The sequence below is a fragment of the Mirounga leonina genome, unplaced genomic scaffold, assembly GCF_011800145.1.
Source record: "Mirounga leonina isolate KUSES-001 unplaced genomic scaffold, KU_Mleo_1.0 Mir_176, whole genome shotgun sequence".
NCBI classification, from domain to species: domain Eukaryota; kingdom Metazoa; phylum Chordata; class Mammalia; order Carnivora; family Phocidae; genus Mirounga; species Mirounga leonina.
Window position 1 is genome coordinate 43,021,779 of NW_023270454.1, and position 10,970 is coordinate 43,032,748.

Below are 10,970 nucleotides of genomic sequence, written 5' to 3' on the forward strand. Positions count from 1 at the left end.
ATAACAAAGTTAAAAAAAAATGGCCAAAGCTAAAATACAGTATCTAGGTATGCATGCTGGGATAATAAAATTACTTCTTAAAACATAAGTGATTACCTAAATGATTAACCTCCTTTTGCGGGTGGGAGCAAATTGTGATTAGGATGGAATACATGGAAGGGTTTTCGGGGGTGACTAGAAAAATTGTACTTCTTGACGTGGTTGTTTGGTTTACAATAATCCATCAATCCACATATTTGATTTTTGTGGTTTTCTGAATCCATGTTGTGTTTTTTTAAAGTTTCTTTTTAAGGCCTTTTGAATGCATATGAATGATAAAGAAGAAAGTAGCTCCTACCTTTGGTCCTTGTGTTAAATGCTCTCAAGAAATACAAGTTTTCGGGTGCCTGGCTGCTTCCGTCGGTGGAGCGTGTGACTCTTGATCTCAGGGTTGTGAGTTCCAGCTGCACATTGGGTGTAGAGATTACTTAAAGTCTTAAAAAAAAAAAAAGAGGGGTGTGCCTGGGTGGCTCAGTCGTTAAGCGTCTGCCTTCGGCTCAGCTCATGATCCCGGGTTCCTGGGATCAAGCCCTGCATCGGACTCCAGCCCGGCATCTGGCTCCCTACTTGGCAGGGAGCCTGCTTCTCCCTCTCCCACTCCCCCTGCTTGTGTTCCCTCTCTCGCTGTCAAATAAATAAATAAATAAATAAATAAATAAATAAATAAATAAATAAATCTTAAAAAAAAAAAGAAAGAAAGAAAGAAAAGAAATACAAGTTTTCCCTCAGGATTTTGCAGACTATACATTGCTTGTTCAAATGAGAGATTAAGACCCAACTTGACACCGTAGCTGAAGATGAACTTTTTGAACTGTCAAGCAACAGTTAAAAATAATCCCTGGAAGAGGCTTGGTGACCAAACATAATCAACTTGAAAGATGGGCATCTTTTATTCTCTCACTCACTTATTTATTTATTTATTCACCTATTTTAAAAGTTTTTAGAATGCCTAATTTGTTCTATGCACTAGAGATGTAGAGATAAAAACTCAGTGAATTTGAAGAGACAACAAAACCATGAATTACAACACTGTAATTAATGCTAATATATATGTATATGCATAAGGGTACATGGAAGCTTAGAAAAATTGTAACTAATCCCAAATAAGGAATCAAGTCATGGAAGACATCTTAGAGAAAGTGTTGCTTGAGTTAAACTTTGAGAAATGAGTCCAATGTAGTGCAGTGGCTGAGGAAGGAGAGGAATTCTGGACGGAAGGAGAGGAATTCTGGACAGAAGGAACTTCTGGAGGAAAACCAAGATATGAGAGATCGTAGCATATTTGAGGAATTGGACATAGGTCAATCTACCCGAAGATAGGATGGTAGGGAGAGTAGGGGAATGAAAAAATTTAAGGATAAACAAGGTTTTACAGATAGAAATAGGAGAGAGAAAATGGAACACCCAGCAGCAAGTAGGAACTATCAGTTTGATGGATAGAGAATGGGTGGAAAATAAATGGATAGATGAAAATGCCATGCTAAGAAGTTTAAACTTCATCCTGAAGGTTACCTACAACTATGAAAAGATTTTAAGCATATGATATGAGCAGATTTGCATTTAAGAAAAATCACTTCGATAAATGTGTAGAATGCTAAGTGGGACTGAATAGTTGTGGAGAAGAACAAGAGTCCAAGTGAGAATGAGAAGGAGGGAATAAATTTGAGACCAATGATAAAATCAAGAGAGGTGATATGGGGAAGGTGGATGAAAAGGTAGGCTTATTTTCATGTTTCTACCTTGGGGTGATATTAACGTGACCTTGAAATTGTAGAAGGAGAGCGAGAAAAAAAAATATTTAAAACAGACGCAGGATCCAATCAGATGACAATTAAATACTTTAGAAGGCAAAGAAAGAAACAATCCGATTTATTCAGAAAGGAAAATGAGCTGCAAATGTTGTGAGGGGGTTGCAAATTCATCACATGTGAGAACTACGTAATGTGTAAGTGAGTCCAAGGAAGAGACGTCAAGCCTGCCCCATCTGGAAGGCATTAACATCACCCCTCGAAGGCTTGGACTGACAGGTGGTGGCATAAAAAACCAAAAGTTCACCTTGCACATTTGCAGTGTCAGACCTCACTTCCAGCCCAGACTGCTTATTGGTATGCAACCTCAGCCGGCTAAGAAGTGAACCCTGAAAATCGCTTGGGGTGGAAATCTCAAAACTGTATGACATTACATAATTATATTCTCAACCCTGGGAAGAATTGACTTAAGTATCAAAATTATGAAGTAAATAAAATCTACATGTAATATTAACATTTTGGGGTGAAGGAAAACATCAGTGCATATTAGATATTTCAGGTTTAAGGGAATTTTTCTTCTTTGATTAATTTTGTAAGTCTAATAAAAATGTGTAAATGATAGTTGATGTAGATTTGGGGTTTTACATTACAATTTTACTAGTTTCATAAATAATACTGGAATGTTTACAAGAATGTGGAATCTTTTTTTTTTCTTTAAGATTTTATTTATTTATTTGACAAAGAAAGAGAGCAGAAGCAGGAGGAGCAGCAGAGGGAGAGGGAAAAGCAGGCTACCCAATGCAGGCTCAATCCCAGGACCCTGGGATCATGACCTGAGCCGAAAGCAGACGCTTAACCGACTGAGCCACCCCGGTGACCCAAGAATATGGAATCTTAATTAAGCTTATGTGTAAGTTTTATTTTGTAGACTTACAAGAATTTATTAAGTACCTGGGAAGGTTTTGTTTGTTAGTGAGTCAGATGAAGTACGTTTAAAAGAAATTTAATATAGATATTTAAATGTAGTTTGGAATACTTAAAGAAATGTAAGTAAATGGTTAAAATAAATGTAAGTGGTTAAAATTGCTATATTAATAAATATAATAATTAAATGTGTAGACTAGATCAAAAATAAAGTATTAAGAAAATGTAGCCTCTGAATAATCTTTTCTGGGCCCCCTAATCTATGAGGGCATCAAAAAAAAAATTGCATTGACAGGTGATTGATGGTCTTTATCACAGGGGCCACAGGAGAAAGCAGTTATGGGATTAAATGATGAAGTACCTAAGGGATACCCAACAGAGGTTGTCGATAGACATCTTGAGACCTGGATATATTCTGAATGTTTATTCTTTTAAAAATATGCACTGAAGGGCACCTGGGTGGCTCAGTCAGTTAAGCGTCTGCCTTCAGCTCAGGTCATGATCCAGGGTCCTGGGATCGAGCCTCTCAGTGGGCTCCCTGCTCCTCGGGGAGTCTGCTTCTCCCTCTGCCCCTCCCCCTCTGCTCATGTGTGCGCTCTCTCTTTCTCTCTGTAGGATAAATAAATAATTCTTAAAAAAAAAAACTGCATATGTGGTGATATAATGTGGTTGTAATGATTACGAAAATTTGAGCTATTTGAGTTGACAACTTAAAATCCATTAACTGAGTGATTTATATTTTGGGATTTGGAGTTTGCATTTTACTACATTATAGTATTAGAACATTTGAAACTTGAGTTTCATCATATGTATAAATTTGTTTTGTTAGATTTATGCAATTTTTTTAGTGCTTGGGAATGTTTGTCTTTTAAAGCCAGGTAATTAAAGTAGTACAAAATGAAATTAAATAGATTAAATTTATAAAGGCTGTTTAAAATATTTGAAGATGTTTTATTAACTATTAAGCTTATAAACAGAAACAAACATTTTTCAAAAACTCCTTAAAAGAAATTGTTAACATTTGCTATATTTATAAATAGAATGAAGAGATTTAAAAGCTGAACTTTAAGGAACAAAAGGCATTATAATATGATAATGCAATATATTAAATATCATATTTTTAAGCCAGAAATCAACACAATTTCTGTGCAAAATGACAACTAACAAATCTCAAGGACACCAAAAACTCAGATTAGCAGATAACTCTACTTGAAAATCAAAGTAATATTTAGGAAAATTGATCTTATGTCCAGGCACAAAGGACTTCAATTAATTCTAGTTTTATGTGCTGATGGAAGCCACCTTGCATAAAATGCAGGCCTTAGAAATAAAATGCAGATGTAATTATTACAGAAGGTAGGATCTCACAATTACAAGTGTTAGATATCCTTATAGGCAAACCTACTGCAATTATTTAAAGAATGATAGTGATTACATTGTGGAGATCATGACTAGGCATCTACAAGACAAATGAAGAAATTGCTGTGCTGATGTTGTGCAAATAATGTTGTACCAATGTCCCCAGTGGGATAATAACACTTCCAGTGATAGTATCATGCAAAATTCCAAAAGGGCTAAATCTTAAATGGTTGTATTCAGGGAAACTATATGCAAGGACTTGAACGGCTCTACTGAAAACAGAGACCGACATTGAAGGACACAAGTGAAGATTTTGCATAGAATTGTTTCCTGAAATGTGAGAATGGAAAAATTAGTATCTCTCCATTCATATATTATGCTAGTAATGTGTAATTGTTAATATGGGCAATCAAATTAACAAGTAAGCATATATTTAGCTAGTTCATCTATATCCCTTGAAATGTGTAGTTTTCAGTTGCTAAAATAAATTTTCAATACTTTTTCTTTTGATCTTCTCACTGGGGAGCAATGGCCAGGAATGGGGAATGGGGAAGGGATGGTCAGGGAGGCAAGAGGTAAACTGGAGGAGTGTGATATGGTGGAAACCAAAGGACAAATGTTTGAAGAAAATGACAGTAGCCATCAGTGTAAAATACTGAAGATAGGCTAAGGACACAAACAGAGAGCTGGTCCTTGGGGGCAGCGTTGGTGATCACTGGTACACTCATTCAAAGGAGTCTCTGAGAATTGGGCACAAGGGAAGGGTAAACGCCAGACCGGCATTAAGAAGAAGGGATGAGGGGGGTGACAGCACAGACTCTAATATTCTCTTTGGAGTATTTGCTCCCACTGCTAAAAGCTGCGTGTGTGGCTGCCACTCCACCAACTATTTTCTGCCATAGGCTTTAAGGTTCCCCCAGCAGCCCCCTTACTGGACCAGGGAGCCCTGGGGGATCCAGTTCTTCCTCTTCTCGTGGGTAGCGGGTCTTTCTCACTGCCTGCCGCAGTCATGTTAGTTTTCCTTATTTTCCCATAGCCTTAAGAACAACTCTTCAGTTATCCTTAAAATGATGTCTCTATGATGGAGTCTGCTAACACAGCAGTGTGCTCTGATGTCTATTTCTAGATTTAGCTCATGGTTGAAATATAAATGAAGGTCATCGGCAGTGTTGCATTCTGGCATTAAAAGACATCAGCAAGCTGAGGAGTCAGAAATTCTCGGAAGAACAGCCAAAATAAGTGCCTTTTTTAAAATGAAAAGTGAGTAAATGCCAAATGCCAGGGAGAAAAAAAAAATCTCTGATTTTATCATTGAATGCCGTATTATTCAAGAGGTAGTCTAAAGTGTTATGCAAATGCATTTACTTAAACTACACATGATTATATCCTTACTTATTAATGGCTCTCTTAGCAGCTAATACATTCCTTCAAATGGTGAGTTTTCAGCTGGAATAGGTTTCCTGCCAAGGCAGAAAGCCGATGGACGAGTTGTTTGATCTAAAATCAGAACAGTCATACTTCTACTTTATTTCCAAAAAATGAAGGCAACATCAGAGGCTTCCTACTAAAAGTTAATCCTTTAGTTGGAGAAGATCATTTACAACAAGGACCGGGATATCCTTGTTATTCCATGTAGACTCATGGGACACATTTTAATAAACGATATTTCTTTCCTTTATTGTTCTCTATTATGACCATTTGGTCCTATTTTGACTTTTCTTCACCCGCCCCGCCCTGTCCACACACCCTACTTTCATGGAAATGAGACACTGAGTGGGCATCTCAGGCCAGTAGTGCTTAGGAAAGAATTTTTCATGGGGTTCAGCCTAGGTCACTAGGGTTCTGCACAGAATCAAAGCAAAATCCCCACCTGACTAATAAGGTATAACTTTGCTTTTTTACTCTGTATATTTGTTTCATTCAATGAGGGGTAGCTATTATAAGGCTAGAATCTGGTATGGCTTGGTCATTTCACCGAGTAACATCATTTGGCAACAAGTTAGGTTTCCTTGTCCCAGTAAGAGAATAATTTTTTTTTTAATCCATGAATCACTTTTTATGTTTCTTATGTATCAACCACACAACTTGATTATATTATAGGATATGTGAGTTCATCTTTCAAAGCACATTAATTATTGCCATGCAGAAGGGCCTCAAGAATATTTGTTGAAGGGAATGAAATGTTTTTGTTTTTAAATGCCTCTAAGTGAAGAAGCTAAATCCAACACCTACTATTTACTATCACTTCCAAACCACTGTAGGAAGAATGAGCATTTTAATGAGCAATATTTTTGAAATGCCAACCTAGTGGAGTAGGCACTTAGGAGGACGTTCAAAGGTTAAACAAAAAAAGATTCGTACCTTACCCCCAAGAGCTTTTCATTTCTAAAACACACGGACAAGCACACATAAAACAAAACGGGGATTTCAAAGAAGGACATTTTGTCAAGTTGAAAGACAAAGAAGATCAAACGTTTTCTTTAGACTCAAGTTAAAAGCTGGGTTGAGAGGCCTGGGCAGCATACTAGACTGAAATTCTAGAGGAAAAAAGAATCTTTTCTTTAAACTTTTCTCTTATCCAACAAAAAGAGTTTCCAGGACAATAAAGCTTCAATAACACTATTTTTTAGTGATTGTCTAGCGGCATTAAGTACAACATTTCTTTTTAAAAATACAGATCCCATCACCAAAGCAGTATTATTCTATGAGCTCATCCAGTACATTGTGCACCCACGGGCTTAGATGACAGTTACACCACATCCTTAAAGGCCAAAACTATACAGACTATGTGAACCCTGCTTTCCCTGTGTTTCTAAAACACTTTTCTTCTCCCAGAGGTGAAGAAAAACTTGATATCAAAGATTAGAATCAAGTAAACAAAGAACCCTTTATACTAACTTTGTATAATATGTAATATATGAACTTACAAAGTTATTACACTACACGGGTAACATGTAAATCTCACATTTTCAAATAGCAACATGTGTGTGTGCACTCAGCATAATTATAATTTTGATTCTACTATATGGTAGTCATTTCTGGCATTAACTATGTAAAACTATTTTTCTCTGTACAGTTGCATGAGCTATTTAAAGAGTCTGTTGCTATTTTTACTGTCTTTTATATCTGTGCTTAGCTCATAGGTTTTGGACAAAAAGAGCTATGTCCTCCAACTTGTAGATCCATGGACTCGTGGGAGTCCACAATTACATTCTCAGGGCTGTGCGCATCTCAAATATGAAAACCAGTCACAGAGCATTTCTTCTCTCTCTGCACACTGTCTTATATTCACTCAAGTGTGATTCTCACATTATCAGCCCAGGGAAATTCTTAAGTAATGAAATCTTACTTCTCCAATGTTTAGAACGAGTTCCTAAGATTTCATTAATGACTTAGTCCTTAGTCTACAAAAAGCTCTTGGCAGTACTGAATAAAGAACTCCAGAAACCAAATATAACAGCCATGCTGACTGCCAATAGCAACGCTTTAACATTTCTTTGTATCGTGGCCTGGTACAGAATTCCAAAGAGTAGAGCATTCCATGAGTCAGTTTTAAGTTTCATGAATGTAAACGCTTGCGGAAGATGTGCTAATGTTGTGGAGGACTTCCTGCTTTCCACCCTCTGCTTTTTCTTTCTTTTTTTTTTTTAAGATTTTATTTATTTGAGAGAGAGAGAGAGATCACGAGCAGGGGGGAAGAGTAGAGGGAGAGGGAGAAGCAGGCTTCCCGCGGAGCAGGGAGCCCAATGCAGGGCTTGATCCCAGGACCCTGGGATCATGACCTGAGCCGAAGGCACACGCTGAACCGCCTGAGCCACCCAAGCGCCCCATCCTCTACTTTTTCTTTTTGAGGCGTTGTATTGCTATAAAATAGCAATAGAAATAGAAAATAGCAATAGAATTATACAACCATCATCCACACCCCTGAAAACCCAGTTATCCAAACGAAGATCAAAATGAAAAAGGCTGCAAGGAACTAATATGTAACACATCACCATAAACCACAAAAGCATTTGAAGATGATGAAATTTACGAAACAACTCCCAGTGTAGTTGTCTTTTTTTTTTTTTTGAGTGTAATTTTAAGACAGCTAGCTTATCTTACGGTTTTTATATTTTCTTGACTGAATGGCCCCATCAAATCTAATGGCATTTCAGATATTTTCTAATAGTTTTGTGATGGATAATTACTCTATATGCTTTATTTAAGAAAATCAGGCTCATAGTAAAAAATTATTTAGGGGGATCTTGGTAATTGACAGATTCTAAACACAGTTTCCTAGTGTTAGCCTTAACAACATACATAGCTCTTAACAACTAAGTTCAGGGTATTCAGATCTTGAACTAGATCTGCAAGTATAAATGCCCACTGCGATACTTGGAAACCTTAGGTAAACATTTCTTGGTAATGTGTGTGTGAGTATGGGTGGATAGGGAATAAACTCACATTTAAAGCCTTGGGTAAAAGAGAATCCCATCAATTGTTTTGGTATGATGATACTCCAATGATGGAGCTACGTTGTAGAAAAATGTTCTTTGAAATTTTCACCGGAAGCATTGTCTCCAGGAAATTGAGAGATCTGACAATGACTTGATAATTGTATTTCCTAAAAAATAGTATAATTATTAATACGGAAGACTGTACATGTAACTTGATCTAATTGCTAATTATTACATATTTATCTACCTTATAAATTTGTATCTGGTTCCACGTGTTCACATGTGTGTGAAAGCCCAAAATAAAGTCCTGAAGGGATAATTTTTGTTCTCTTTGGCTCTAGGTGGCTTCTTGCTTCCTCTCCAGAATCTAATTAGGGATGTTTCTGTTATTAGTTCTGTTTATTAAAACTTAATTTAGGTTAACAATCTTTTTTTTTTTTAATTCAAAATCAGAGATCAGGAACTCTGGCTTTAAGATAAGGGTAGTATGAAGCGGGATCCTTGGGAGTAGGATCATTGGTCACATTGTGTGAAGCCTGTGTTCAAGAATCAACTCAAATTACAACCGGGGACCTGACTGCATACCGGTCATTTAACCACATAGTCTGTTTTTACTAGATGAGGCCAAAATATTTTCCCTTATGTATAAGGGAAAGATGCTGGAGGACTTATGTTAAATTATTTGTGAAGGTAAAATCTCTGCTGTCAGAGTTTTTCACATTAAAATGATCTCTGAGGAAAAAAAACAACAAAGATCACTCATTGCCACGATTTCTCCTGACAAAAACATGGTCTTACGTTAAACCTGCAATGAATGTAATTTTTATAACTGATACCTCCTAAATGTAAAGTTAGTAGTAAGAATTATTCTTATTTTACAGATGGAAGACCACTGACAAGATTTTTTTAAGGCAAGATTAGTAATATAACTAAGTCAAGAGAGTTAGGAATAGATACACTACTACAACTAGATTTTGGTCATCCCTTCTTTCCTTGGCAGATTAAAAATACTAAGAATATTAAGAATCCTTCTAAACAGGGATGGAAAATAATACGTCAAAGAAGAAACAGCTCTGCAGAATTAGTTTTCCAACTGGAGTAACAGAAACCAGACTTACTCTCACCTGGAAAAAAAAGGGGGGGGGGTGGCAGGGAGGATAAAATACGTGAAATAGTAGTTTTTAAGACACAGGGCACCGAGGAATGAAGTCACTGCACAGGGAAGGAGACCCAGAAGAAGCCCCGCAGATGTCCTGAGTGGAGGAGAAAGAATTCAGTGTGGACAGACTTGTGGCTCGGCTTCTCAATGCAATTCAGGAAAATTAGCATATTGCAGTTAGCATACTATTTTGCCTTCCCACAAAGATTATCAGAAACACTCTGTGTTTTAACTCTGATTCCTTATTTTAAAATGCTTCAATATGTCTAATTTACTGATTCCATAAAATATGATTAAGGATTTAATATATTGTTTCATCCTTTGAGTTGTCCCCATTAGGAAAATAAGTAACCAGGAGCATCCTGTAAAGCACAGGTGTGCATGCCATATGGGCTACTCGCGTTCTGAACTGGAGTAATACATTCTGCATGAGCAGAAGCTTGTAGGTGACTCATAAAGGTCGCCCTCACACGCATGGTTACAATATCCCAGCAAAGAGTTTGCCAAGCTGTGATCAAAACGAAGAGGAGAAAAATGTATTTGCCCCATGTTAAGTGTCAGCTCCTAGATTCTGTACAGAAATACTAGCTTAATAGCTCTTTGTCATAGTTGGGCCAGATTGAGCCAAAATAGCCAAACCGGTTGCTCAGGCAACAGATGCGTGCTTTGCTCTGGGGAGGGCTTGATCCAGCCAAAGCAGCTGTGCAGCGGAACAAACCCTACGGGCTGCCTGCCTACTATTACCTCTGCTTGTCTCAGTGGCTTAACCCAGACCCCCATCCCCCCAGGGATCTAGTCATCAGGCCCTTCATAGGCTGGGGTGGTTATGGTCACAAGTGGGCAAAGGAACACCTAGAAAACCCAATTCCACTCATATTCCTGTCACCATTATGTAAAAACAGCCCTACATCCTCCTGATGAAAAGTCACTTATCTCTGCCCAAGTAGATCTCTTCTCACCTCTTGGTCTCTGGACATAAAAGGCCAAAAATGGTATACTATCCAAACCCATCACGCATGGATCGTCTATTGGGAACACAGTGGAATAGAAGTACCTTTGATTCAGTGAGTATCTGTAACTTGAAGGATGATATAAAGTCCTTGCAGAGTATTGCCTCTGAGCTGCTGGCTCAGTGTGTCTTCAGCACACCATGACAACATATCCCCAGGGAAGAAGTTTCTAGGTGGCAGAGTATGTGATACCCTTGGTCCCATGGTTACAGGCCTATTCCTACCCCTCCTTTGCTTGAAAGATGATCCCCCGACCTGACATCATGTTAGGTGGTGTCTCATCTCAGTAAAC